Here is a 7687-nt window from a genome sequence, read left to right as displayed (position 1 = left end):
CTATGTCCCTAGGAGCTCTACACAGATGCACAGAGTTAGCAGAACTATCTAGAAATTTCCAGCGGAATTTCACATTGCTAAGAGGAGTGCAAAGGCGTACACCGGCGTTAGACAACCCGACACCAATCTGCACACGAACAGGAACACTAACACGAACACCTACACCAAGTACTACAGGCAGAAAGATGCGGGCCGTACTCAAATACGTACTCTGCCGACAGAGGGCGCTGCAGCGACGCGGTCCCCGCGCGGCGACGCGGGCCCGGGAGCGCACCGTCTGGTGACTTCTCCATCCCGGCCTCTGGTCCCAGAGGCGGGGGAAGTTCCTGGGACCGGCCGGGTTTAAGGTGGGTGCAGATTTCCGCACTAACTTTCCTCTCAGTCTCAGTCGGGGAAAACGGGGAACCCGGGCGAGAGCGGCGGAGCTTCCCAGCTGCACACTTCCTCCCTCCCGCCATTTGTCCGGGCCGTGGGAGGGCGGGGGCCCGTTTAGCTGGCAGTCCCACTGGTTATCCGGCCTTGAGCTCTGGCTTGGGCGGAGACGTTACCTCCAGCTCAGAGGGCCTTCTCCTGTCTCCTCTGCCCTCTAGGCTTGAAGGGGGAACGGAAGTTCTTCTCAAGTTAAACAACAAAGCAAATGTCATATATCTAAGATATATGGTTATGTGAACAAAGTAGGTTGCATTGCATCTTGGTGGTATGATCCTGTGTGTGTGTGTCGGGGTGGCGGGGGAGAGAGAGAGAGAGCGCGAGCGAGCGAGCGCATGCGCTTTTTACAGTGGGCGTCCTTGAGGAGTATAGCTAGGAGGTGATGGGACCTTTTCACAGTTTGACTTTTTGTTGTTGCTGTTGTTGTTATATGATACACAGACGTATTAAATATGTATTAAAATATGTACCAAGTTGGGGGGGCTTCTTCCTGTAAAAATGCCTTCATTTCCCCCTGCAAATCATCAACGGTTACTGAACAGAAAATTTAAAATGAATTTGACATGAAATAGTTCCACTAATTCATTTACAATGGCAGCACCACTACAGATGAGGCCTTTTGTGACCCTCCGTAAATATATACATATGTAAAATAAGACAAAACATTTAAAAAATGTGCTCATAAAAGCATCTTCAAAATTTTAAAAAATTGATCTGAAACATAAAATCTAAGTAAAAATAGCGTCCTAGTTATGCAAAAAAACCTTCAAGGTTAGCCTTGGCCCCCCTTTTCCGCTGAGATTGCAGCCCCAGGGTGAGTCTTGTATGAAAAGTGTGGGACCACCATTGTTCACCAATGCCAAGGGCAAGTAGTAGGTGTTTAAGAACATAGGCTTTGGAATTAGAGACCTGGATTCCAGCACCTGCTCTAAAAATTACCTAACTTCTCTAAGCCTCAGTTCCCACACCTGTAAAGTGTGATTAATAATAGTACCTGGTCTTAGGTTTGTTGTGAAGATTAAGTGAGGTACGATGCAATGCACTTAGCACAGCATCCGGCTGAGTGCTTAATAAACCACTGCTCTTACTCATTTATTCATTTATTCACTGGCGGGAGGACAGTGATCTGATTCCAGTGGTTTCTGAGAATGATGCGTCCAGATCTGAGGGTTGGGTGGAGAGAGACTGAGGCAGAAGGCTCGGGAAAGAGAGTGCCCAGCAATCCAGTGTGAATGGATGAGGACGGCCTCATGCTTCCTCCCCCTGCCAGGAGGGGAGCCACGTGACGTATCTGCTCTGTGATGGTGGCAAGAGGAATGAAAGAAGTCAGGGAATTAATGTGAGGAACCAGGATTAGGGCTCCTAATCGTCCTCATGCCGTGAAACCACATGACTACAGTTGGGCCATTACTTTGGCCCTGAGCATCCAGGTAGCCAGGATGAGAAAGAAGAGCCTATACTTGGGCCACCTCTGCCCCAGAGGACTGACTACCTATTCTGATGAGGCCACTTCACCCACTGAGGAAAGTAGTTCTCATACTTTATCTACAGATAAGAAAAAAATTCAGGTTTCGGGGACCCACCCTCGGAGATGGTGACTCAGTAGATCGGGAGTGGGGTGCAGGAATTTGCATTTTAACAAGTTTGCAGGTGATTCTGACATGGGGACTGTGGTCCACACTTTGAGACATGTTACACAACCCTTGTGCTGTGGTGCCTGGAAATACATCCCATGCCTTACTCATCTCTGGATACCCTACAAGGCCAGCCAGCACTCTGGTGATGTTAGCCAAATGCCCATGTCCTGATTTCACAGAAGAGGTTTATCACCCTGTCCCACTTCACCATTCAGACACTGACCCCAGGCAAACTGAACCAAAAGCTCATGATCTCCCTGTGGCTTTTCCTGTGGGAAAGGAAGCTCTGCTAACAAACAGCAGGAGTGCTGAGCTGTAAGATAGAGAGGATCCCCCTAGAAACTGAAAATAACTTGAAGAATTTTTTTACCACAAACCTTTTTTTTTCCTAGAAGAATGCTCCGAACTTCTAAAGTTTTAAATAAAGGGGAAGCCACATATGCTCTTTAAAATTGAAATATTTTTAGAAAATTACACAAGCAATACATGTATGTATGCTATTGTAAAACCTTCAAACCATGCAAATAAAGATAGAATAAAAAGTTGAGGCCCTGATTCACATGGCTCCCAGAGGTCACCAGTGCCAACACTTTGATGTATATTACTCCAGAGTCTACTCTTGGCTCTTTTCAATGCCTTTCTTTCCTCTTCCTCCCTCCCTCCCTCCCTCCCTCCCTTCCTTCCTTCCTTCCTTATCTAAATGGGATCATACTGTACATATTCTTCTGCAAATTGCTCTTTCCTTATGATAGTCTGTTTTGTGTCCGGCAGCCTCCTATGTCTTCCTACAGGTCATCTAGAATATTCTATCACTTCAGGCTTTGTTCCCCAGCCAGCTTCTCTCAGGCTCCTAAAATGGCTCTTCAATTCCAGGCATTAATCCACACAGGACATCATCTGGGATAATAAAAGACTGTCTTTTCTGGTGTGTCTCTCTTAGGAGCAAAGAATTTGTCCCAGAAGCTCCCATGGCCTTCTCCTTGTCTGCTTGGTCCCCTTGAGTCAATCATTGAGAAAGAGGATGGGCATACAATGAAAGTGTTAGACAAGTCAGGTTTGCCCCTGAGCTGTTAGAGGATCAAGATCCCACAGGAGTGGATACTCCAATGAGGTGGAAATGGCAGTGCAGCAAAGAGTCAAATGTGTCTCATAGGTGAGCCCCACTGGTTAGTGTTGCCAATGAAGTGAAGAAATATGGCCATTTTGTGGCTCATGAGGACCAAGTCTTCTTCCCCTAAATGGTCAGCTGCTTTTGAAGGGACACTTGGAGTTTAAAGGCATTGGCAGTAATTCCCACCTGCCATCTCAGAAATGTGTGCTCTCGCAGAAAAACGACTGGAAGATTTTATAGACAAAAATTTAACCGTATATTGATATATCTGAGTGGTAACCAGTGTATGTGATTTTTGTCTTCTTTGTGATTTCCTAAATATGCCAATATGTCCACAATGAACTTGTATTACTTTTCTAATTGGAAAAATGTCATTGAAAAAAGAGATGAATGAAATATACAAAAAAGGCAGAATGTTTAGTGGTTAGGAATTTGCCTTCTACAGCCAGACAGACCTGGGTTAGAACATGATCCGTATGTCAAATATAATTGAATGTGCTCCTGGATTATAACCTCCTGGGATGAAAGTTGCCAAGTCACTGTGAAGTGCTATGCTTTATGGGTAGTGATGGAGAGGCGTTTGTCCTAGGTATGATGTTTCCTAGAGGCAGAAGACTGCCTGAAGTAATCTCATTCAATTATTTCAAGTGTCCTTCAAATGCCTGTTTTTTGTTTTAGTGCTTTGTAAAAGATCGCTAAAGTCAGCTTCATTTTTACAGAGACTAAGATGTCTTCACCAGCCACCTCCCCTTCAGCAATGACTCTGATCACGTTTCTATAGTGTCATCCTTCTCTCCCTGGCCTGTGCTTTGAAGGCAGCAGGTGTCAGATGTAGTCACTTCTGAAGTTCATCATCCAAGTGGGCATCTTTGACCTGCTCTACTGGACTGACTGCAAAGTAAGTCAAATATTCCACTCTGAAATTGATTTTTCAATTTGAATGTGGAAATCTTTTTCTCTTCCTCTCTAAGTGCAATTTTATGTCAATCCCAGTGAAAGGAATGGGTGTGTGGACAACTGGAAGGAAGTGGGTGTGTCCTGGGCTGTAGAATTGCTGAGGTGTTTAAATGCTTATGCTAGAAAGGTGTGGGAACAGTTGGTCTGGTCTTGCAGTTATCAGAGACAGGTAGAACAAGGCAAAGTGGGACAAAGGTGGAGAGGGCAGGCATCTGGGACAAAGCCCTACCATCTACTGTCTGATGGTCCCTTTCTACATCAACTCAAACCAAAAGACAATTATTGCATATCAGCTGGCCACCCCTGCATTTGTAGGATGAATTGTTAAACCACCATTTAATAAAGCACATTCCTGTTGCTACTCATCCTGGTGCACATAGAATCCTCTAACCAAGAAGTAACATGACCAAAAATCAGGGCCTGTGATTTGGTGTATCTTCCATTGTGACTGTTAATTTGGAACTCCCATTTGAGGCTACATTCATTTCTCTATTCATAGGAATTTATATTCTTCTAGGCTGTTATTATATCTTGCTCTGGAAGCCTGCTCAGGAAGATAACTATTGACCCTAGTCTCTTGCCCTGTCATTTTCTCGCCAATGTTTGGGTTTAAAAATCCTGTCTATTTATCTATCTTTATTTTTGATGGTGCTTTAAAAAAATAACTCATGCTTCTGGTTTAAAAAAATCAAATAGTACGAAGGTTATTAAATGTGTTTACTTTCTTGAGGTGCCTCCTGGACTCCCCAGTGTGAAATTGTTTATACCACAGCCAAGTGAGGCTGTGCTAAACTTACCCTTCACATTTGGGGATAATCTCTTAGTCATTGTACCTGAATATGTAACAAACAAATAGACAGAAACTTTACTTTATTTATGTTTTTTTTACCAGGTGAAACATGTTCTTTTAGGCCTTGGGAGATAGAATTGTAAGACTTGGGCACTGCCACCAACAGGTTATGCTCATGTTGGGTAGACTTGATAAAGCATGAAGGTTATATGATGCCAAGACACAAATGTGGCAAGGCACTGAGTGGGTGACTAGTAACCAAATGAATTTATGCAGAAGGCATTAGCATGTTTGTGGTGTAAAAGCACCAGTGGTGATGAAACACCACTCTGTGGGCATTGAGAGGCCAGAGAAATTTAGCAAAAAGGAAAAACAGCATCCTCAAGTATAGCAAGAAGCAGCACAGCGAACAGACCCTGGAGTTGAACAGTCTTGGGTTTTGGCCTCAGCTCTGTTCTACTAGCTGGATGATCTTGGGCAAATTCCTTCGACTCTCTGAGCCTCCGTGTCCTCATCTGAGGAAGATGGCACTGCTCATAGTACCTACCTCAGAGGAGCTATCAGGATCGAATTATGTTTTGCATACAAGATGGATCAATAGATGGTAACTCTTATTAAAATTAAATAATATAGGGAATTCGCTGGTGGTCCAGTGGTTAGGATTCTGTGGTTCCACTGCAGGGTGCATGGGTTTGATCCCTGGTCGGGGAACTAAGATCCCGCATGCCACAGGGCGAGGCCAAAAAACAAAACAAAGCAAAGCAAAACAAAACAAAACAAAATTAAAGAATATAAAAAAGGAATGTGGTTGGTTGTCAGACAAGCCTCTGGTCTTACAATGGAGTGATCATTAGGTCAGATGACACAACAAAGTTTTAACAATTATTTTCTCTTTATTTGGTTGTTTATTTAATTCATTACTTTTTATTTGGCCACACTTTTACTGGGTACCTACTTTGTGCCAGGTGCTATGTCAGTGCAGGAGGAACACTATCCCCGCTAGTGATGTGTCATAGGACCTTAGTGGGCAGCCAAAAAGCCAAGAGGCAAGGACACTGCAGTGTAACACATCTTACTATGGTGATCGGGGCAGGGTGATTTAGAAGCACACACGTTTTTGGGATGGTGGTTGGGGAAGGCTTCCCAGGAGACGTGATATCTAAGCTGAGGACTGAAGAATGAGGAGTTTGTAAGAGAAACAATAACAGCTAACTTTTTGAGTGCACTCCTGTCTACTAAGTATGGGGCTGGGTGTCTCACTTGTGTTTTCTTATCTAGTACTCAGAACAAAACTATGAGGTAGGTACTATCCTGCCCACTTTACAGATGAGGAAGCAGAAGCTCATAGATGTAATAGTTCACTTGCCATAGAAAGTGTAGGTAGTGGGACTTCCCTGGTGGCGCACTGGTTAAGAATCTGCCTGCCAATGCAGGGGACACAGGTTCGATCCCTGGTCCGGGAAGATCCCACATGCTGTGGAGCAACTAAGCCCGTGCGCCACAACTACTGAGCCTGTGTTCTAGAGCCCGTGAGCCACAGCTACTGAAGCCCGCACGCCTAGAGCCCGTGCTCTGCAACAAGAGAAGCCACTGCAGTGAGAAGCCTGCGCACTGCAAGGAAGAGTAGCCCCCACTCGCCGCAACTAGAGAAAGCCCGCCTGCAGCAACAATGACCCACTGCAGCCAAAAATAAATAAATAAATTTATATTAAAAAATGTAGCTAGTAAGTGGAGAAACTGGGATCAAAACACATCACGTGTTTGAGTTCATTGGTCTCACCTGTCATGAAAGGCCACCCTATGTTATGTTTGTACAGTGAGGGCAATTCAGGTTAGCAGGAAAGGCATCATCCTCACCTAAACCATAAATATATGGTAGGCCAAAGGGGTAAGTGGTCTTCTGAGAGGTGGATACATGTGAAATAGGAGGTGCAGAGAGCCTTGAGGAGGACAGTGATCTGATTCCACTGGTTTCTGAGAATGATGCGTCCAGATCTCAGGGTTGGGTGGGGAGAGACTGGGGCAGGAGGCTCAGGAAAGAGAGTGCCCAGCAATCCAGTGTGAATGGATGAAGATGGCCTCATGCTTCCACCCCCTGCCAGGAGGGGAGCCACGTGACATATCTGCTCTGTGATGGTGGGCTCCACAGGTACCGCTGGGCAGACACTGCGGTACACTGGGCTTACTTTTAAGCCTAGAACATGAAGAGGGCTGCTTAAGAGGGAGGAAGCAAAGGGTTGGGAGGATCAAGCAAACACACTCAGTGCTTGGGGCCACAGCTCAGGCCACGTCTAGACAAATGAGCAATAACCCAGCTGCTACTTTCCATTTCTGTCATCCAAGTGGGTAATCAAAGTTTCATACGAATTCTTTTTGGTTCCAATCATGAGCAGAGCCAGGAGCACGGATGGGTCTAGGAATTAACTGCTTGCTTGCTTATGTATCACTTTTTGCACTGATCTATATATTCTAAAACGAGCAAGAGTCACTTGGACCCATCAGTTTCTGAGGCAGAAACGTGCTCTCAGAATGATACGTGGGGCTCCATGGGGAGTCCTTGAATGCTGTCCTCATAATGGCAGCAAACTTTTATTGAGAGCACTTGCTTCTTGCCAGACATCAATTCAGAGCTTTGCAGTTAGTCCTCATAACAGCCCTTTTACAAGGAAAGTCACTGCGGGTAGCGAGAGAGAATGAGTAACTTGCCCAGTGTCTGCCAGCAAGGGGGCGGTGGAGCTGGGATTCATGATCTCAAACACTGCC

The 7687-nt window shown here is 45.2% G+C and overlaps 1 long non-coding RNA gene across 2 annotated transcripts in view; it reads left to right on the top strand.

Annotated features, from left to right (window-relative positions):
- The first annotated feature begins 262 nt into the window (after positions 1 to 262).
- LOC308616608 overlaps positions 263 to 7687 on the top strand; it is a 43721-nt gene continuing 36296 nt past the window's right edge. For both annotated transcript variants that reach the window (XR_014015728.1, XR_014015729.1), the window contains exons 1-2: positions 263 to 347; positions 3897 to 4075. This is a non-coding gene — a long non-coding RNA (uncharacterized lncRNA). The remainder of the gene's footprint in view (positions 348 to 3896; positions 4076 to 7687) is intronic.

Source organism: Mesoplodon bidens, assembly GCF_964165515.1.
Source record: "Mesoplodon bidens genome assembly, chromosome: 4".
NCBI lineage: Eukaryota > Metazoa > Chordata > Mammalia > Artiodactyla > Ziphiidae > Mesoplodon > Mesoplodon bidens.
Note: the sequence above shows the minus strand (reverse complement) of the source record. Positions and strands in the feature narration are given on the sequence as shown.